Here is a 23,561-nt window from a genome sequence, read left to right as displayed (position 1 = left end):
ATTTAAGAAAATTCTTGTAATCATAGCAAGAAAATAAGCATTTAATATGCGACTCTTGTTTTTTATGGGAGGATTGTCTTCATGTATTGTATATCATTAATGGCCAAGGGAGGGAAAGGAAGTAGAAGTTGTCCACCCAAAATTTTGTAAAATTTTGTTAAAGTAAATTTTAATGGAATCCATTCAACCTTTGTAGTGGCTATCTCTTTTGGCATGGGTAATGACAATTGACATGGCACCCCCTTGAACCATGGTGGTTAATCATGATAGATCATATTGTGGGGGGCATGACTTTTGCATGAAAGCTCCGATTAATGCAATTCCTACATTATTGATAAGGTATTTGTGTGAAGAATAGTTTCATATGGTTTGGAACTTATGAGAAAATTGTATTCCCAAAAAAATATCAATATAACCTCAAAATGGATCTATAAGATTTCAAACCCCAATTATCCAAAATGGGTCCCACCAATAAAATTTCTCCTTCAAGTTTATTCCTGTCATTTTTCCACTCTAAAAGAATTGAGATAGATGAAAAATAATATAATAATCCAGTTCAGAGCATTAATGAGGCCAAGATTAAAGAAATCAAGGTACTAATAAAATAATAGTATTTTTATGATCACAAATACCTCACTCTTTATGCTCGTATGAGATCACAACTCCCGATTTCTTTGTGTTTTTCATTGTATAGTGTATGATTTATTCTTTTATTGTCATGTGTTGTGTCATTTTACATACTAATTCATTTATATTTTAACTATTCATCTTGTACACATGTACAACATTGATCTAGGGACCAAAATAACTATATTGTGTATAAGAGAAAATGTTTTCATCCTCCATGTTTCATTTTCCATTATTATTATTATTATTATTATTATTTTGTGTATGTGTGTCTAAATCCAAAGGGATTATCTCAACTAGCTATTGCTAATAATGTTGGGTGTATGGTTAGTTATGTTCAAATGAGTGAATTATTCAAATCTCTCTAGATTAAATGCAATAGACACTATTAATAATTCTACTAAAGATGACTTCAATGAATGTGAAAACTAATACCTTTAGTTTCCTTGTGAAGTGTTTCTAAGATATTTGTTGATATAAATTTGTAACTATTATTTATATTAACTTCAATATCAAATTAATAATATTTTTTTATAATGGATTATTTTCAACCACATGTTCCTTAATTCCATATTTAAGTGACATTTCTTATACTATATTATTTTCAACCTCATATTTGTTAATCCCATGTTTAAATGCATTTATTTTAATATAAAATGATTATTTTCATTTTTAAATTAAATCAATTTAAACATTAAAATTAATATCACCTTTCTTGTGGGGTCTCAATTTAAACTTCAATTTCTTGATTTCCTTAAAAACATTCATTTCATTGAAAAAAATAATTCGTTCCCCCTTATGATACATTGATTTCAGTACACAACTATAATTTCTTCTTTCTCATGCATTTATTTTAGAAACAAATGATAATGTTTCTTCTTATTACATGTTCTATTTAGTATTTTATTTTTGTATCGATACAAATATTTAAAAAAACATAATCATACATCTTTTTAATGTTAAAAGTGATGAAAAACAAGGGTAGTGCAAAAGCATGTTATGAGACAATGATGAAGAATCACATTAACAAATGTATTAACGAAGAAAACTATATTATGAATTAGATAACTTACAAAAAGTTAATTCATCACAATATATGACTCAGAAAAAATAATGAAGCCAAAACACTAGTTAAAGAATATATACTAATAAAAGCATAGATGTAGAAATATGGAATATGAAGCCAAAACACTAATTAAAGAATATATATTAATAAAATCACAGATGTAGAGATATGGAATATTTATTAACTATTAACTATTGAGGATGTTTTCAAAATTGAATTTGAACTCTATGTCTCATGTCTTAATCTTAGGTTACAGACAATGTAGATTCATCTTAAGTACTAGGTTTATCAAGTGTTTTAGAGTGTAGGCTTTCATGATTTGAATTGCTTTGAATTTTTTCTTCCAAATTCATGACAAATATTTATAGGCACAAAAAATTTGATGTGATGGATCAAGAAGAGAAATTTCAAATATGTCAAATATCTTGAGATGTAAATATTTTTCAAAGGTTTGCACTCCAAAAAAATTTTTTAACTCAAAGAATTTCATCAATGATAATGCTCAAAAGATTTGAGATATAGAATCTTATAAATGTTTACATGAAAAAATTAGCCCTTTTTACCATCTAAATCTAAAAATTATATAAATTTAAATCAATAATGATTGAGGCAAATTCCACTCTCGAAGGAGCTCTGCATTCTGATCTAGGGTTAACGTTAGGGTTATATCGTTGGGTACCATGGCACGACACGCAGGGGGGAGTGTCGCTCCCTCCTATAGTCAAATAGTGATGGACAAAAGCAAGGGCACTGGAATGCATCGTTTCAAGAAACCTATGGAGATGGCAATAGAGGCTATTAACATGGAAAAACTGGGAAAAAACAGACCTCATGAACAGGAAGGGGATCAGCAGGAAGCCAGTAGGGAGAAGAGGACAGGGGGTAGCAATCAGGAAAATGCTTCCATGATCACAACTGGGGTTTGCAAACCTAAGTCAACCATAATTCCTTGGGTCATTTTAAGCGACCCAGCGCTACAAGTGCACAGAGATCACATGATGGAATACGCAGTTATATGCAAATTCATGGGGAGATGGCTGATGGAGAAGGCGTTGCACATATGGATAAGGATCTAATGGAAACCCAAGGGGGAAATAAACCTCCACCTAGGATCCAAGGGCTTCTTCACGGTGTTATTCACAAGCCTAGAGGATAAGGACAGAGTGTTCTAAGGAGGACCTTATTTCTATGCTGCTGCAAGCCTCTACATGCAGCCATGGATGATGAACTTTGTCCCAGAATGTGAAACATTCACATCGGTACCAGTATGAATTAGACTCTACTCCCTTCCTCTGGATTATTGGTTGCCGGAGTCTCTGAAGACAATAGGCAACAAACTGGGGAATTTTATAAAGATCTCAGACGCGACTCTGAAAGGAAAATATACCTCCTTCGCCCGGATATGTGTGTAATGGACTTATCTGGGGCACTTCCGGACACAATCATTCTCGAAGTGTATGACGAAGAATGGGTGCAGGCGGTGGACTATGAAAATGTCCCTTTTAGGTGTCGTGAATGCCATGAACATGGGAATCTATACAGAGACTGCCCAATAAACAAAATGGAAAGAAACGTCAAAATCACCATAGATAAAAATCCTGAGGGTTTCACCAAGGTCGGGGCCAAAGGGAAAGGCAGGAAGCGGCAACAAAAGAAGGTTGATGAGGATAGACAACCGATCCAAAATCGTTTCAATGTCCCAAAAGAAGAAGTTGGAAACAAAGGAACAAACAAGGAATCAGAGATCACTCCCACTGAGAAGGAAAGGGATGCAAGCATGGAAGATATGATAGAGAGCAGCCAGCAAAAGGAGGATCTGCCAAATAGTATGGAGATAAGTAGGGAACATGAGATGACCCCAAGTGAAGCTAGAATGGAGGACCATGAACTGCAGGAGATTCTAGAAAGGGAGAATTTAGATCTATAGAAGTTTCTGGAACAAGGTATCACCAAAGGAGTGGATTCCCTGCCAAAGGAGGAATTTGATGGGGTTCAACAGCTCTTCCTCTGGAGATCACAATAGAAGGGCTCTAGAGTCAAAAGAAACCATGAAATCTAGGAGCATAAGGGGGTCAAAACAATGGAGGACTCATAGATACAATATCCCAAGGACCCGGGTAGGAAGAGAGTAAGAAAAAGACAGAATGAGCTACTGAACGAATGTGGGAAACTCATGATTAACTCAGGTAAGATGAGAGATCTCACTAGTTATTCCTTTACAAATATTTCTTAATGAAGCTTACAACCTGGAACATTAGAGGTATAGGAAGTAGAAGGAAATAAAGAAATCTCAGTAGTAGAATAAAAGAAGAAAAACCAGATATGGTTTTTATTCAAGAAACAAAATGTTCAATGGACAAGATCACAAAAATACATAAAAAAATGGTTAATCGAGTACGAGTATCTATAGGTCAAAGAAAACAACTTGGTAGGGGGGATTCTTACACTCTGGGATCCCTAGAAATTTGGAATCTTGGATGCTAAAACGTCCAAGAACTATCTTTCATTGGTGTGTCAACCTATAGGGGATCAGGAGAGTTACATGATCACAAACGTCTATGGGCCTCAAAAGCTAAAGACAACCTCAAGCTTCTCACCTCCCTTGAGAAGCTAAAATGCGAGACACCCTGATGTGCCCTGGATTGTTGCAGGAGATTTCAATATGATCAGATCTCTTACAAAGAAAAAAGGGGGTATCATACAACTACGTAGAGACTCCATTTCCTTCCAAAAATTCATAATGAACATGGGGTTAGTGGACACTGAAGCTTTAAATGGCACCTTCACATGGAACAATAAGAGGGGAGGGGCTTCTCAAGTCGCCTCTAAGCTAGATAGATTTCTCATCTCAGAGGACCTCTTTCTGTCAGGCCCTGCCATGTCAGCTTCTATCCTTCCCTTTGGAGGCTCAAACCATTGACCTGTACATCTTGAGGCCACTTTTATGGGCACACCTAGAAATAGACCTTTCAGGTTTGAAAATGCATGGCTCTCTTACCCTAAATTCACCAGCAATATTGACACATGGTGGAGGGAGGATCTGAACATTCAAGGCACTAAAATGTTCTTGCTCTAATAAAAAATTAAACACATCAAATCTAGGCTTAAAAATTGGAACAAAAAGGAATTTGGTAATATTTTCAAAGCCAAAAAAGAAGTTGATCAAAAACTCGAGGAGATCAATCAAATTATCATCACAGATGGTTTCACTAAAGAGCGGAAAAATTTAGCTGATTCTCTACAAAAGGAATGGGAAGATAGATGCATGCAAGAGGAGATTTTCTGGATACAGAAATCGAGGTTGCAATGGATTAGCGAGGGAGAAAGAAACACGAATTTCTTTCATAAATCTACCATAGATCACAGGGCACACAATAGAATCACAAAACTCAAGGATTCTCAAGGGATATAGCTTGTCTCTCACAAAGAAATGGAATTTATCCTTGTTCAACACTTCCTCAACATAGCAGAGGAGCCTTTGGTCAATAGAGCTAGGTTCATTAGTAATTTCACAAAGTACATCCCTCAGTTGGTCACCAGAGAAGACAACCACAATCGCAATAGGCCAGTGTCGGAAGAGGAGGTCAGTGATGTGATCAATGAAATGTGCAATGGCAAAGCTCCAGGCTTGGATGGGTTCAATGTGGACTTCTTCAAATTTTGCTAGAGAACAGTCAAACAGGATATCCTTGAGGTGGTGGAAGACTCAAGAATATCTAAATCAGTTTTGAAGGCTCTTAATGCCTCCGTCATAGCTTTGATCCCAAAACAGGAAAAGCCATGACTCCAGATGGTTTCAGACCCATAGCTTTATGTAATGTGGTGTATAAAATTATTTCCAAAGTTATTGCCAATAGACTCAAGCCCCTTCTTCCAGCTCTCATCTTAGAGGAGAAAACGGGCCATGTGGAGGGAAGACAGATTCTCAACAACATCATCCAAGCTCATGAGGTGGTACACTCTCTCAAAAGCAATAAACAAGCTGGTATGATCATTCAACTAGACCTAGAGAAAGCTTACGATAAGCTATGTTGGCCTTATATAAGGGAAGTACTAAGAGCTTATGGCTTTGACCACAACTGGATAAGATGGGTTATGGCACTAGTATCCACAACCAGCTTCTCCATCTTGCTTAATGGCGCTCATTCAAGAACCTTCAAGCCCTCTAGAGGTCTTAGACAAGGGGATCCACTCTCTTCCTTCCTCTTTGTTCTTATGATTGAAGGACTAGGCAGAGCGATCAAAACAACAAATGTTGAAGGAAGAATCCAGGGTCTCAAACTTACCCTGGATGGAGCGGCTAATACTCACCAACAATTTGTGGATGACACGATGCTACAAGGTATACCAACAGTTAGGGAAGCCAGATCAATCAAAAAAATCTTAAACGACTTTGCTACGGTGGTTGGCATAGAGGTAAACCTCAACAAATCAAAAGTTTTCTTCTTTAACAATGACATTTCTATTCAGAGGAACATCACCAGAATTCTTGGGTTTCAAAGGGACTAGTTACCTTCCAAGTACCTGGGAATGCCTCTTACAAACAAACCTCTAAGCAAGGGAGTGTGGGAGTCGATAATGAATAAGCTTCAGGACAAGATCAGGAAATGGACATGTATGGATTTAAACTTGGCGGGATGCCTTGTGCTCACACAGGCTGTCTTGTAGGCTATTCCCTTTTTCATGTTCTCAACTCTTCCATCACCTAAAGGAGTTCTACAACAAATTAGAAGCATCTAAAGGGATTTTCTATGGGGCAGAGGGGAAGAGGAAAAGAAATGGGCTTTAGTAGCTTGGGAAAAGATCTGCATACCCATGTCCCATGGTGGTTTGGGGCTTCATGACCCTGAAACCCTCAACAAAGTTTCGGGAGCTAAAATTTGGTGGAGGTGGCTCAAGGAATCGGCAACCCCTTGGGCCAAGCTCTGGAAAAAATAATATGCAAAAAATTGGCAGGAGAGGGATCACATGCAAATGTCAGGGTGCATTAAGGGCTCCCACATTTGGAATCTTGCTTGAGAGAATAGAGGTATTATCCAGTAGCATAGTTTCTGGGAGATCTGAGCTGGGAACCTGGCACTATTTTGGGAGGATAATTGGCATCAAGAACCCAATTTATTTAAGGATGAATTATCCGCTCTCAAAATTGATACTGACAATAAAGGTTTACTTATGGTAAGTGACTTCTGGGATCAACTAAGGAAAAACGGTAAATGGAGAATTTGGAAGGATTTAGGCCACAGTGAAGATAGTCCTTTGAAGGCCAGGCAGATTCTCTTGCTTAGGATTTGGAGCAAAGGAAGATTTTCGTGTCCTCCTTGTTTGACCAACTAAGATGGGAAAGGGACACCGAAGGAAACTTTAACCTCAAAGAAGATAAAAGAATAGTCACAAGGTTTAACAACCAAAGCCCTGATCAGGTATGGAAGAACCTTTGGTAGAACCCTCGCTCGATGAAAATAAAGTTGTTCATTTGGCTTGTTCAACAAAAGAAAATTCTAACTTTGGAGAATCTGCAGAAGAGGGTTTTTGTCGGCCCATCCAAATGCCCTCTATGTGGCTTACAAGAGGAGACTATCAATCACCTACTCAACCTCTGCCCTTTCACCTCCACCGTGTGGGATTGGGTGGCCTCAATCTTCAGGCATACTAATCGGGACAGACTCAATATCACCAACACTTTGAAGAACTGGAGGAAAAACTTCTCAGGTAATGAAATCGTCAATAAAGCTTGGACTCTGGTTCCAGGCTTTGTCATCTGGGATGTTTGGAAAGAACGCAATGGCAAGATTTTCAAGAGAAATGCAAGCACGCCCCAGCAAATAACTACAAAAATTATACGATAGCTCAAAGACATAGTCAGAGGCTTGTTGTAGAAACTTCTAAAGAATCCTCCTCTGCCCTAGGAAGCCTGTATACTGCTGCAGTTGGGTCTCCAGTCAATAGTCCCATAGGGCATAAACAAGGGTGTGAGCCAAACAAATGCAAGTATGGATATTTGGAAGCCTCCTCCACATGGCTTCTTAAAAGTCAACATAGACGGAGCATCCAAGGGCAACCCAGGGTTAGCTAGTTTTGGGGGTGTTATAAGAGATGAGCAAGGACGCATAAAGGAGATCTTTTATAGTCACTTGGGCAAGGCAACTAACAACATGGCGGAACTCATGGCCTTAGAGCAATGCCTGGAAATCCTAGTGGATTCAAATTCACACAATGTCATCATTGAAGTAGATTCAGAATTGATTATTAAAGCGGCCAAGAAAATGTGCAATGGGATGGCACCGAAAAAAGTGTCGAATCAGTGGATGCTATTGAAGGTCTTTCACCATATTCACACCTACCTGCAAACCTCAAGAACCGTCAACTTTTTCCATGTGAAAAGAAAAGAAAATATGTTGGTTGATCGTTTGGTGAATGAAGGAGTGATAAGTAAGGGATGTGGCACTCGGCACGTTTGGGAGTCGATACCCGCAGGCAAACTGTGTGATGATTGTCTCTGTTAGGCTGCCAAAGATATGGAACACTTCCAGACCTTCAGCAAAGAGAGGGAGGACGACTAACGAAAGGCGAGAAGAGAGGAAGTCCTTGGGCTGTGGTTTCTCCCAATCGTTAAAACTCAAGGAAAAGAAGATCAAAGAAGTGAAGCAGTTATATACTTCCTAGTGGAACATAGGTAGTAGGTTGTTCTGGATGAGCTGCTTCAGGAGGGTTTCAAAAATGAATAATAGATTTCAGTCTAAACACGGGTGGATTAGGAACAAAGGAAATGATCTGGAACGATGGATCGACAAGATGGACCGACGATGCTCAGGAAAACTGCGGGAGTAAAATGCTACTTAACCCATTCATCAATTGAATGGTCGCGGTCAGCAAGTTATTTTGGCCTCAATCATTCAACAGATTTTAGGCTGGAAAGAGATCGACCGTTATCCACTTGGACGGACCCGAAATCCTTAGATTGAGGATGTCTAATCTTTTTTGTATCCAGAATTTTGCTATCCATCGTGCTAGTGTTTGGGAAAAAATCATGATTGACCGTTGGATTAAACAGGCTTTGATCGATGGTGTTGGTTCTCCGAGAAACTCTTTGGGTTAGAGGATTTGTTGATTGTCGGATGGGAATTTTGTCTCCATGGTGGGGTTTATGGGTTCAGGATGGGCTTGTGGAAGTGGACCGGAGAATACTCCAATGCAATTTGGTTATATTTGAAGTTCAGAGGTTTCGTTTGACGGTGCTTAACCTGTTTGCCAGTTTATTGGACATTGTCCACAGGTTCTTTGGCCTCAGTCATCCAACGGATTTCAGGCCGAGAAAAGCTCGACCTTTAACTACTTGGATGGACCCGAAATCCCATAGATTGAGATGATCTATTCCTTTTCAGGTCCGGATTTGTGTTATTCATCGTGCATGTGTTCAATTCACAATCATGGTGGATCGTTGGATTAAATAGTCTTTGTTCGACGGTGACGTTTCTCCGCGCAACTCGTTTGAGCATTGGATTTGTGGACCATCAGATGCGAAGTTCGCGTCGATGATGGGGATAGCGCGTTCAGGTTTGGGCTTGGGAAGCGGACCAGAGAAGAATGATTGGCATGATTTTGGTATTTTTTGAAGTCCGAGGGTCTTCCTAGTTTGTTTGAGAAATCAGTGAAAAGAAAGGAACTTGCATCTCGACAATTAAGGTTCCTTAGTCTTTTGCTGAAGAGTTGATGTAACCCCATGAGATATTTTAACCTCGTGAGATATTGTTTGATCTTGGGTTTTTCTTACCCTGTTAATGGTAAACTAGCAACAGGCCTGTCTTGTGATGGTAAACTAGCAACAAGCTTGTCTTTGCACTGGTAAAGACGTTTATCATATGTATTACACTTTTACGGTTAATAGAATGTTCCACTCTTACTTGACCAAAAAAAATCAATAATTATTAAAATTATATTATCATGTTAAATTATACATCACTTTAATTTATAAACATTATATTACATTACACATCATTTATACTAAACCAACATAGATACATCTTAACTCCAAACCTATCAAGCATCAAGAGGGATCAAACCTCTCAAGGTACATACCTCTTTTTTTAGTACAAAAGAAATTTGATCCCACTAGACGCTTGATATATCTGAAGTTAAGAAGGATGTAGGTTGTTTTAATTACCCCTTTACTATAGGTTATATTCCACGTGAATACCATGGTTTGTCATAAATGCAGAGTTCAAAAACTACCAGTAACTTAACCGAGTCAACTTTACCTTAACTACACAACAAATAATAATAACAACAACAACAATAACAAATACATAGAATTTTTATTTTTATTATTTAACTATTCAAATATAGCTTAACTACCCACCAAAAATTAATAATAATAATAATAATAACTTAGGATTTTTTTTTAGTTTAGATAACATTACAACATTTCTTCCATACTAAACTACTAAACTAGAGAAAATTATACACCATATATTAAGAACAGTAAATATGTACAATTAAAATCGCCCTCGACTTAGGAAAAAAATATTGGTATAGAGTAACATGGTTTAATGTGAGTCTTTATTAATGTGAGTTTTTATGATTATTTAATATCAATCATTTGGAAGGAAGAATGAAAACCATGCTCTTATTTTTGGATAAAATAATTCCAACCACCTGCTAGGTGTCATAATTGTGCATCCAAGTATCACAGATAGTTAGAGTTTAGTCCAGTTTAGTTGAGTTCTATTTCAGTCATTTATTGGAGATGTCTGCTATGTAATCTATTTAACCATTATTGAGTAATGAGAATTGTGACTTCTGCTCCATATTTTTCATTTCTTTACCATGGTGTCAGAGTTTACTTTGTGCAAGACTCCTTGAGAGAAGAAAATATCAAGAAGTTGAGGAGGGGAAGAAGCCAACTATGAAGAAGATGCTCCTATCAAGAAACCAGTTACTGCATAACCAGTAAAGGAAAGCCAAGAATCCAGGGAAAAACAAGTGTTGACAGATCCACCAGTGAAAGTTAGAAAATATTTTATGAAGCATGACTTGTCCTAGTTGTAGTGTGGCATTTGAAGACACTCTGCGTGCATAGAGAAAGGGCCTCGACTCCATAGCTAAAGAAAATTGAAGGCAAACGGTGCAACTGAGTATAAAATCATTTTTCTAGTTCATCACACTTTGACAAAGAGAGAATGTGTGATGAATGCAACAAACTTATAAAAACAAAATTTTTTGGATGAAGTCGCATGTTCCTGTATCGAAAAGTGCAATGCCAAAGTCAAGGCGATTTCATATGATGTATTCATAAGATTCCAAGGAACAAAAAGGAGAAGCATAGTCAAAAGAATCAACTATATATGTAGGTCGATTTTCTTGTTGAGCCACAGTTAGCTAGAGCTCCACAAATGCGAAAATCCAAGACACTACGAAAGCCAAAGCAACAACAAGCGATGTTTGAAGCTTATTTGAAAGAGATGGCAAACAAAAGGAAAAAAGAATGCCTTCGCATTAAAATGCATAAAATAATTTGTAGATGACAACATTCTATTCCTAATTCAGATGCAAAGACTGTTAAGGAGGCTTGGGGTACCCTTGAAAGGAATTTTGGTGTAACAGGGAGTTATCTAGTTGAAGATGAAGAATTTTGTGAATCCCACTGTGTTCATCCACAAGTGGGGGATGATTGTGAAAAAATTGTAGAAGAAGCAGAGAATAGCACACAGATGCTCCTGAATCCCATTGTGCACATCCACAAGTGGATGACGATTTGGTGAAGCCAACAACAATTCTTGTTGATAATAATGAAGTTGTCTTGGAGCAACCAGTGTTATGGTGAATGCAACAATTCAATTTGTTGATGTTAAGTTTGATGAAGACCAGTTGGCTAATGATGAATGGTTGCAAATGATGCAATAGAAAAATCATATCGACATGATATTATTCAGTGAGAGAAGAATACTTGACTCTAAAAAACAAGTGGAAGACAACCTGGTTGCAACAACACAAGTTAGTGAAGAAGTGGAAGCCACAGAGGCAAAAAAGGAAGCACGAGAGAAGAAATCTCTCATTGTAGAGCAGAAAGAACAAAATAGATGTAGTTTTGCAAATGTTTTTGATGTTGAATTTGATTTTGAATGTTAGTAGCAACCAAAAATAAGTAACAAATTTGGAAGAAGAATTAAGGTTCCTTGAAGCATGACTTGCAACACCATGACTTGATAAAGTCTACATAGAAGTTGCAGAAATGAATGTTGAAAACAACAAGGATGATGAAAACATTAATGAAATTTTCATCCATTGGAGTCCTAAAGAGATAATTTTTTATTATAGACTTATGATGCAACAAAATATTTATCATGAAATGCACACAAAAGAAGATGACATGTGGCAGAAGTCCACATACAAGACGGTTTTTGAAGAATTCAAGGACATACATGGATAGCCTGGAACAATGGAAGAGCTGCATCAACAAATCAAGAATCTGAAATTATAACCCACAACAAAAAGAAAAAGTTAAAGCAATTCATAAGTTAGAGGAATTGGAAGAAGAGAAAAAGAAAAGGCAATCTAAGTGATGTCAATTTTTTTAAATTATAGGCCTAGTTGAGAGTGAGACCAGTAGACATATTAGTTTAAATTTTTGTGATTGTAATTAAGGGGGAATATTGGAGAAATTAATTCCAACCACCTGCTAAGTGTCATAATTATGCATCCAAGTGTCATGGGCACTCCAATTTACTTAAATTCCAATTCAGTTTGTTCAGTCATTTATTAGTAATCTCTCTTATAAAATATATTTAACCATCATTATTGAGTAATGAAATTTATCGTTTCACTCTAGATTTTTCATTTTTTAACAATGGCAAGTAGAAATATTATTACACAGATAATGATGTAATAAAACTTATGGCTTTCGGAGAAATTTTATTCCATGAAAAACAATAATATACTGCCACTTTTCTAGAATGATTTAACATTAATTTTTTAAATTAAATCACGCGGAAAGAATATACAACATATGTTAAGAACAGTAAATATGTACAATCAAAATCACCTTTGACTTCAAGGTGTTTTACGAGAAAAATATGGAATAGTTTAATGCGATGATTTTGGGCCTTAGTTTAACGAGCCGAATTTGCCTGGAAAGTTATTCGGCAAATGATTTTTGTAAATCCAAGTTATAGTAGTTAAACTGCAAAATTTTAGGTGTCTTAGAGGTATTTGATGGTGCCGAATTCATTTCCACCATCAAAAACACGATTCAAACACTGCCTCTATAAGATTTTTTGAAATTTTTTTGCCCAAATTTCGGCCACTTTTAGCCGTCCGGACAATTCCTCTGCCTCGGTGGACGACTCCTTTTTTTGGAGATGGATGTGAAATTATAATAGATAATGGTCATAGATAGACAGATTTGGAATTTGATAGGCAAATTTTCAATCATAGGTAATTTTACCTCTAAATACAGGTTGAAAAATTATAAAACAATAAAAAATCTACCTTAAAATTATGAAAACAGGTTGGAAACTCTAAAAAAAAGGCTAGCTTTTTTTGAAATTCCAACCATGGTCATAGATAATGGAAAGACATATTTCCTACGCTATATGGTATTTAATGTTCTTAAGTACATCTTCTACATCTCTCCATAAGGACGAAACACATGGATTCTTGCATGACTACCATGAGCATGCATGTGACTTCATTACCATATTTCCCATCACTCAAACTTTCCGAGTAGTCTTGCCTTTGTTTTCCAGCTAGCGGCGTCAGTGTCAAGCGCTAGCACAGCCATAACTAATGGGGTAGTCTACCCAGGTGGAGGAATTTCCTGGTTTCTGTCGCCGCCCGGAAAAACCTCCGTCTTTGGGCGTTGGAAATTCCTCTGCCCAGCTCCGCCACCCTCCGCGAGCTCCGCCCAGCTCCGCCACCCTCCACATTTAATGATATCTGACAGGAGTTCCATCGTTGTCTCGCCATTCACACCTCAATTCGAATTTGGGAATTAACTATGGGATACATTTGACCCGGCACTCCCCTGTAGCACACTAGGTCACCAGAACAAACGAAACCGGAAGGGCAAGAATAGGTTCGAGGCTGCGAGCTGTGGCATCTCATTCGTTCATGCAACCATTGTTTGCATTCTCTCTACTCATGACATGCGCAGTAACCCATGGAAGATTGATGCACCCAACACAGATTTAGAGAAAAAAATCATGAAGTTCAGCACTACATATTTTGTTGTGGACCTGCTCCACTATTTGCTTGCCAACCCATCTGATCACTTCTTTATATTTCACCATATTCCAACTTCCTTCTACCTAGTAACTTGCAGGTACTATGCAGGCCATGGAGGGCTCTCCGCCGTCTCTCTGATAGTTGCAAGGGAATCGACAACTCCATTACAGAATGTGTGGACTATTTCTCGTATGGCTAAAACGGAGTCTGCCTTGGCCAACATGATCTATAGTTCTGTTTCTCCATTTTTCACTGTGTATTTTACCGTGGTGAGGTGCCTTGTTGGGCCTTAGTTGGCATGGAAGTTGGCCTCGTTCCACTTAGCTGGTAAGGCAGATGCCATTATTCCTTACTGGATGGCTAGTTCGTGGATGGTTACTGTTATTCTGGCTCTTTTCAGTAGCACCATCTGGGTTTACATGCTCTAGACAGGTTTGATCTGTTTCTATGCAAAGTGAGGGACTCTGAAGGGCAAGCTTGGAGCCCAGAAAGAAGAGTAAGCATAGTGGATCTTGATCCAATTGTTATAACTGCAATTCTTTTAGTTGAATTAACCAATTTTCCTGTGTTTTTCTTTGTGTAGGTGTGGTATTTTAACCGTTCAAATTGATAATAATAGTTTGCTTCCAGGCCCATTTGTAAAGTATTGTATTTCAGTCAACAAACTCTAGAAACGAAAGCCATGGTGCTACTCAGTAGCAATTTTCAGGATTTTGGTGCTGTGTATTTTTTAAATTCTTGTGCAATCCTCAGTATTGGGGCAGTTTTTTCCATTATCTTTAAAAGCCTGATAGGAAGATTACTAAAAGGGATGCAAAAACCATCATTACATTGAATTAACATCCCCAGGTTTCCCCACTATCGACGTATGCTATGGAAAGTGCACCAGATCTAGATTGTACATTAGCTTTACACAAAATTTCTTAAAGCAATTAGATGATATGAAAATTGAAAGGCTATATAATTGGAAATTGAAAATCCACCAATTATAAGTACCCTTTATCTGCACAGATCTTCAAACATTTTGGTATAGAGGAGGTGAGAAGTTCTTTAAGCACTCATAGAGTTGCACACAAAGTGGGGGAGTTGGAGTGAGTAGAATATTGGTCCTACAACTAATCAAGCAATATGTTAGAACTAAGCATGGGGCTCTCCTCCACTGTGGCATAGATCATCTCTTACGCTGCTGAAAATTACCCTGATTACCTGCCATACATTCCAAATAGATTTATAGTAGTACCAAGGATCCTTGAAAAGGATAACCTATCAATAAAGTTATAATGTAAAAATACCCATAAAATGGTCTTATATCCAAGTCCGACCTCCTTAGCAAACTTGCACCTCCAAATAGGCATAGCTACAATTTTGATCTATTAGTCTGGTTTCATGGAGCTTTCCTTTAGTTAGGAGTGCCATATAGATAATGAACCAGGCAAGGAATCTCATCCTAAACGAAACCTTTCATCACAAATAGCTAGCGCACTTTTGTGTCACAAAAGCATGGTCAAGCTGCAATTCCAGTTCCTGTTTTATGACGCAGGTTGCTTTAGTTGGGAGTGACATAGACCGAATGAACCATGAAAGTAACCACATCTTAAAGGGAAACCTTGCATTACAACTAGATAGGGGAAACTTTTGTGCCGGTTGTGTGCCATTCATGTTTGTCATCATTTGAATACCATTTTTTATTTAAGTTTACTTTCAATAAAAGGTTTAGGGGTCATTTTTTTATACAAGTTTACTGGCCTGCACATTAAGATAGGTGCCTAATAACTCTATCTCCAAAGACTGTCCTGATTACCTGCCATGCATTCCATATAGATTTGTGGTATCACAAGGGATCTTTGAGAAGGACAGCCTGCCAATATAGTTATGATGTCAACATACCCATAGAATGGCCTTCTATCCATGTCCTATTTCCTCAACAAAAGGCACCTTTAAAAAAATGATCAACATATTCTGGATAACCCCAATATCTACAATTTCTATTTGTTGATCCTATTCCATAAAGCCTTCCTTTAGTTCAGAGGGAGCACCCATATACAAAATGAACTAGGCAAGCCACAAGGACTCTCATCTTAGAGGAAATTTTGCATCACAAAGTTGGCATTCTTTTGTGCCAATTATGTTCATGGTCATTGGATTTCCTCCCCTTAATCTTAGTATCAATAAAAGGTTTTGGGATTATATTCTTTTGTAAGTCTCCTGGCTTGTGTGTTGAGATAGGTAGTGTCTAATAACTCCATCTCCAGCCTCTCCAATTCTTGGAGAAGGATAATGGGATTCATGTTCTGTTTTAACTATTTGTCTTGTCGATTCTTTGATTTTTGCTCTTTTTTTCTTTCCGTGCTATTTGATCTGATTCATATATAATCTATGCTTATGGATCATGATTTTGGAATTATGCAGAGTCTAGAATTGATTACATACATATACATTTGCAAGAAATTGATGGGTTGCTGGACAGAGCACTTGTGCTTCAATAACATCTACAGTCACTAGTTTTGGAGAATATGCGGAAGTGAATTTTCCAGAAGCCTTTTTTCTGCAAATATTACAGTTGATACTCCTTTCCCCCCCGATATCCATGACAGTTACATGGCTGGCAACTATATAGGGTACAGAAGCAGGCAACACAGGGCATGCTATCCTTTAGACAGCTATTCTATGAGAATTCAAAAAATGTAATCCACATGAGCTTTGCTATAAATTAAATCGTTTGAATTGTGCTAGAGGATGATGCCCTGGCAGAAACCATCACTGCAACACCTAGAATTGCATTGAAAATGCCTTTTCTCTTCTGCATTATGCAACTGATTTTTTCAAGCATAGGAAGATCAACTTCCCCTAACTTCAATAGGTGATGGAAGTTGCTTCTGACGGGTAGACATGAACATAGGAAGATTCAGAAAACACACACCCAAAATTCAAGCAAGCTTAGAAATCATATAAAGTTCTAGTAGCATTGTTCTGGCCAACTTGAATGAAATGGAATAATTGGATGCCAAAGATGTAGACGAAACACTCAAAGTCTTGTGGATTTAAAGAAGAATTCTATATGAACAGAGTATAGAGAGTTGTTTGGTCATGAACCTGACAAGAGAGGCATGCTTGTTAGATCTTCTTCAGATGAACTCACATTTTGCATTTGAAAATCTAATCAAATGTAAGAAATCAGGTGTGTTTTCAAGCAGACTGTGAAAAAGTAAGACATGTAAGTTACAAGCTTATATATGTTAAGTTTAGTAGTCAATTTGTTGACGAGTACTCATTCCAAAGTAATAGATTGCCACAAATTGGAATGCAATATTTTTACACTAATAGCTTTCACAACAATGAATAATTCTAAATACTTAGAAGTTCATTCAGTGGTCAAGGACTAGTGCTTTTTTCTAGTGAATGGAATTCTGATCTATCCATATTTCAATTACTGAATTTCATTGTCAGTAATTTATGCTTGAATGCAATAACAAAAAGAAATAGTAAGGCTGCCTCTTGAGCATGATACCCCAAAATTTATCAGAGAATGAGGAGCAAAAGGAGACGGTCACTTAGAACCATGTAGTACAATTGTAATGCATCAGTTCATTCAAAGATTAGGCTTCTGACTACCCAAAGAGCAGGAATCAAGGTATTAATCACATAAGTGTTTGTATATAGTTATTTCTACTCTATAGGACCATGTTAGTCATGTTGTGTTAAGATTTGGAGTCCTTAAATAGCTTTTGTTCTTCATCTCAAAATTTATTCTGTCCGCTCAAAACTGGCAAGAGCTTTTGTAGTTGCATTGTGGTAGTCACCATATTACCACTGACAACCAATACTACTTGAAGATATGGTAGTGGCTATGTGGAGTCCGTAATACACCCTTGTGAGCATTGAATGGATTCTTCATTGTATTTTTCCGTAGAATTTTGTAATAACTTGTTCAGGTAATTCATTATATTGTATGGTGATTTGTATCTTTTGGACAATGTGACTCCAATATGTGGGCTACCAATAAATTCATCAGCTATTCATGAAGTATTTTAGAAAATCTTGAAGTGTGAGAGGAAATAAGTTATTTAGGCCACATTTGTGAGTCTGGACAGTATTTTGGATATGCTTTTATCTTAAATAGAATGACATGACCATGCTATTGAGTAAGACACTTAAAAGAGTTAAATGGCAAGATTTACCCAGTTATAGAGCCAATCAATCACATGGCCAAAGTAGTTCTCTCAACGAATTGTGTTGGTTTTACAGCCTTCCCTTGTCAGTCTGTTCTGCCTAGACACTTGCAATAATGTTTGTTAAAGTCCTATAGCAGTGGAGTAACTTGTACTAAACTGTAGTTTCAGGAAAAAGGACATAGCTATGGCTGCATGGAAGCTTGCAGAGTGCCAGGAAACCATACTTGTTCTTAGGAAACCATACTTGGACTCCATGGAATTTCCATTCGAGGCAGAAAAGGTATAATCAGGAAAAGGTACATCTTTCTAGAGTGAGATCTGTTTTGCTAATAAGAACTAGTTGAGACTAGAGATTCAAAGCATGCTGAGGAGAGCTTGACAAATTGTCAATTTTTCTATGGCAGAGAGCTGAAAGGGACTAGAGATATGAACTGGATTCTCCCTGGAGTCCTCATAGCCAAAGTGCTTCATGGGCATCAGAGCCTGAGAATATCAGCAAAGCAAATGGCAGAGGACGTGCTAGTGAGTGGACTAGAGAATATGGCCTTGTTGCTCCTGATCTATATAAAGTGAACATACCAGATTCACCAATTGTATATTATTTGGATGGACGTTTAACAATGCATACCTACTCTGATATGGAAGAAAGCTCGCCATCAGGGTCTCCAGTGTAATCTACACAACAAAGAAACAAGTTCACATGTTTATCATCAGGAAGTGAATTCCCAAAGTCTGTCAAAACATATGGAGGGGGTCAGCTACGTCTTCTTCATCATCATCTTCTTTAGCATCCAATTTCTTTTCAAAGTCACGAGAGTAGCTTATGTAAGAACTTTCATGTGCCAGAATAAGTCACTAAATTGATAAGCAAGGAATTGGAAAAATTATAGCCTGATTTTCCAGCAAAGAGCATAAATGTCACTTTAATTCATTCTAGCATGGCTTGTGATGTGGCTATTGAGCAGCAATAGCCTTGCAATTAGAATGCATGTTACCAGGAACTTCAAAATTGTTACATTCGGTTTTGTATATTTACAGCTTTAGAATATAGCCTTCGTTTATATTGAAAACTTGGGGCCATGAATATATTGCTAACTAAACTTGATTTGTAGTTGTAGTTAGTTTGGAAGTTTAATCGAGTACTTGTGAAGAAAGAGTGAAGATTCAACAGGTTAATAATTGCAGAGCCATGAACCTATGCTATTTTTAGATGTTTTTGAACATTTTGCTATCTTTAGTTCATTTCGTGTTGAACTGGTAACAAAGAAAATTATTCCCTTATTAGTAAAACCTATTTTCAATCTTATGTGTTGTCAATTACCTGATTTTCCATTTACCAATTGCAAGTAGAGAGGTATCTACGTACAAGTAATTCTAACATCACCCCTTAGTGTTTACCTGGGGAAATATTATTGCATTATCTCATTTGTATAAAAGTATCACATCATTAACTTATATTGATAGTTTGCATTGTATTGAGCACTCCCCTTTATTGACAAGTTTATTCAGATTTTGTACCATTTCATATCTTCAGACCTCTCTTTATGGGTCTTTCAGGTCTGCTAAGCCTTCCTTTATGTTGCTTTGTGATGGTTTATGCTGCCTATCATAATATCTTCCCCATATGGGCTCTAGCTGAATATCGTCATCATGTTCTGCAATCATAATGTATATGTTTGTCATATCTATCATATTTCTTAAAGGTAAGTTTTTGGCTATAAAATGAATTTTGAGGGAGGTTAGAATGATCTCTAAGCATCTGATATAAGATGGTTTACTAGTTTGTAATATTTAATGATTGCAATACAATCTTGTATGTGTAATAAGCTGGTAAGATAGTGTTTGCTAGGAAATCATTGCATGAATGAAGTACTTGGTGACGTCTCTCTGAAATAGTTATTAACTTTCTATGGCTTGGACTATCATTGAAATGGTTTTATCATTAATCATGCTTGTGGTGTTAACATTTATATCGCTTAGATAATGATGGAAGAATTTGTGTTACCCATAATGCTTATGGTTTTTGTTCACCATTAGTTTCACTTTCTCACAAATAGTTTGAGAATGAACAACAAAATTAGTGTTGCCCTTGATTCTTCTTGCTTTGCTCTCTCTTAATTTTCATTCCTTATTATGAGAAGAATGGGTGAAATATAAAAAGAAGCCATATATGATGCACTTTCTTAATCCTATCATGAAACTTTTGGTATCTTGTAAAACATAAGATCTGATAACTATCACATCATATTAAAATTGTTAACAATATGGACAGCATTAGAAAAATTGATTTTCAGGTTTCTAAAGATTGCAGAAAGGATTTGATTACTTTCAACAATACCTAAATTTTTTATTTTGAATGGAAAATCTAATTTGATAATAACAAAGTCAGAATTATATTTTTGAAGTTCTTCAATAAAATTGTTGCCATCTTGTTTAAACATTTACGATCTTCAAAACTACATGGCTTGGACATTTTTCGGAAAGGATCAGTTGTTTCATTGAATGTAATTGCGTGCACTCTTTGGTGTTTGTGATATGAGAGCTTATTTTATCACACAAACAGAGTGATGCTTATGAAGATGCCTCTTAGATCCTTATCGAAATTTTGAAAATTTAAGTTCTTTAAGCTCAGACATAGTTTACAACAATTTCAAAATACCAAAACTACCCTATATTTATCCACATTTTATAAAATAATGCAAAGGATTTAAACTAATTTCTATTCTTGAAAAAAAATGTAGAATTTTGTTTCTTGTACTGTTTCTTGTATTGTTTCTTGTCGCTAATTGCAAGTAATCCTCTTAGCTCTCTTACAAGAACAGCCAGAACACCAACTGCATATTTTCTACTTTTTATCTAAGAATTCCTTTGTAGAGGAAAAACTAGTGCAATATTTGGAGGAAGTGGAGTGGTCACATGGGAGATTTATCATAGTAGACCATCATGATGGATTTGATTTCTTGGAGAAATATTGACATTTCATTACTTATGAAACACTGAGCATGAGCAAGATTTGCTTTGATTTAAAAAGACTAGGTCCTTACTATCATGATAAATCCACAAGCACAAGATCTGAAATACAGAGAAGTCAAGCCAAAATATAGTTGTAATCGAGCAAAACTATTGGGATGAAATCCAAGGTGGAGACGGGAAGAGTGATTGGGTGATTGAGAAATAATAGTGTTATTAAGATTAAATTCTTTATAAACATAGTAAAGAAACCTTTCAGCACTGATCAACAACCAACGAAGAAATCACATAGCATATCAATATCTCTTCAGAATGAAAGACCTAAGGTGTTTGGAAGGATTAGACAACACCATAATGTATTAATGATAATCACAAAACCATGGACCAGTTACTTGTCTCCCATACAAAAAACCGTAATCATTGCATGTTGGGGAAAAATAAAACATTAACAGGTTCTTTTTTAGTGAAAGAACCATGCTATGATAGGCCCCAGAAAAATGATAACAACAACCCATTCACACAATGGGGATCTATATTGATGGTCATCAATGATTTCTATTGCAGTGGATGGTGATCCTATGTCATATTTGACATCTACATATCTGCTTAAAAATGCTCTGGACATTATATCAGTGAACATATTTTCATTATCTGCAGAGCGATTGATGGTAAAATGTTGAAATTGACAGCTCAAATTTGTTGATTCCTTATGAAGAGGTTTTAAATTGTCCTTCTGAACCCGATAAATGCCTTTCATCTTATTACATATCAACTCCGAGTTGTTAAAGAATTCAATATCATTGACATCATGTTGTTTTGCCTCTTTTAGCCCTTCAACAAGGGCAATGTAATATACCTCATTGTTTGTCGTAATTCTAGGCACTTCTCTCTTTCCATGAAATAAATGATTTGTTGCCATATTGTAAAGGACGAATTTAATAACTGCTCAACCTAAATTTGGAAATCAGGACACTTCAATGCATAAACGCCACTTTTGCACCATTTTTTACACTTATAAAACCTGAAAAATAAAATAACAATAAATTCATGTTAAACAAGTAGACAATTATCTATTTCCTAATACTCAACATGTTTTTCAATCATATATAATTCAAAAAGCAGATAATTTGTGTTCATTTACACTACAACACTTTCAATACTAGCAACTATTCTACAAAAAACACATCTAGCAATCACCACTTTATTGGAATTGCTTGCAAACTCTACAAATATTTATCCTTACTGACTGTCCATACACCAAAAAGCACATAACCCTAGACTAATAGAGCATTTTCTAAGCAAAGCATGATTCATGTATATGCCTTATGTGTGACAGAAATGTCATTTGTCATATAACATCACAAGTGTTTTCACTTTTGACAAGGTGTGTGTTTTCTGAACCTTCCTATGTTCATGTCTACCTGTTAGAGGCGGCTTCCATCACCTATTGAAGTTAGGGGAAGTTGATCTTCCTATGCTTGAAAAAATCAGTTGCATAATGCAGAAGAGAAAAGGCATTTGCAATCCAATTCTAGGTGTTGCAGTGATGGTTTTTGCGAGGGCATCATCCTCTAGCACAATTCAAACGGTTTAATTTATAACAAAGCTCATGTGGATTACATTTTGTGAATGCTCATAGAATAGTTGTCTAAAGTATAGCATGCCCTGTGTTGCTTGTTCATGTACCCTATACAGTTTCCATCCATAGATATCGGGGGAAAAGGAGTATCAACTGTAATATTTGTAGAAAAAAGGCTTCTGGAAAATTCACTTCCGCATATTCTCCAAAACTAGTCATTGTAGATGTTACTGAAGCACAAGTTCTCTGTCCAGCAACCCATCAATTTCTTGCAAATGTATATGTATGTAATTAATTCTAGACTCTGCATAACTCCAAAATCATGATCCATAAGCATAGATTATATATGAATCAGATCAAATAGCACATAAATAAAAAAAGAGCAAAAATCAAAGAATCGACAAAAAAGTGTAAAGAGAGAAGACAAATAGATAAAACAGAACATGAATCCCATTGTCCTTCTCCAAGAATTGGAGAGGCTGGAGATGGAGTTATTAGACACCACCTATCTCAATACACAAGCTAGGAGACTTGCAAAAGAATATAATCCCAAAACCTTTTATTGATAGTAAGATTAAGGGGAGGAAATCCAATGACCATGAACATAATTGGCACAAAAGAATGCCAGCTATTTGTGATGCAAAATTTCCTCTAAGATGAGACTCCTTTCGGCTTGCCTAGTTCATTTTGTATATGGGCGCTCCCTCTGAACTAAAGGAAGGCTTTATGGAACAGGATCAACAGATAGAAATTGAAGATATTGGGGTTATCCAGAATATGTCGATCATGTTTTTAGAGGTGCCTTTTGTTGAGGAAATAGGACATGGATAGAAGGCCATTCTATGGTATGTTGACATCATAACTATATTGGCAGGCTGTCCTTCTCAAAGATCCTCGGTGATACCACAAATCTATATGGAATGCGTGG

General features: G+C 36.6%; 1 pseudogene; it reads left to right on the top strand.

The window, feature by feature from the left end:
• Positions 1-3,104: 3,104 nt before the first annotated feature.
• On the top strand, positions 3,105-14,370 carry LOC149207255 (TLC domain-containing protein At5g14285-like; annotated as a pseudogene).
• The last annotated feature ends 9,191 nt before the right edge of the window (positions 14,371-23,561 follow it).

This window comes from Pinus tabuliformis, chromosome 1_2, assembly GCF_031772625.1.
Source record: "Pinus tabuliformis cultivar Carrire ecotype Pingquan chromosome 1_2, CPIR1, whole genome shotgun sequence".
Taxonomy (NCBI): Eukaryota; Viridiplantae; Streptophyta; class Pinopsida; order Pinales; family Pinaceae; genus Pinus; species Pinus tabuliformis.
The sequence above is the reverse complement of the archived record's forward strand: the minus strand, read 5'-3'. Positions and strand labels throughout refer to the sequence as shown.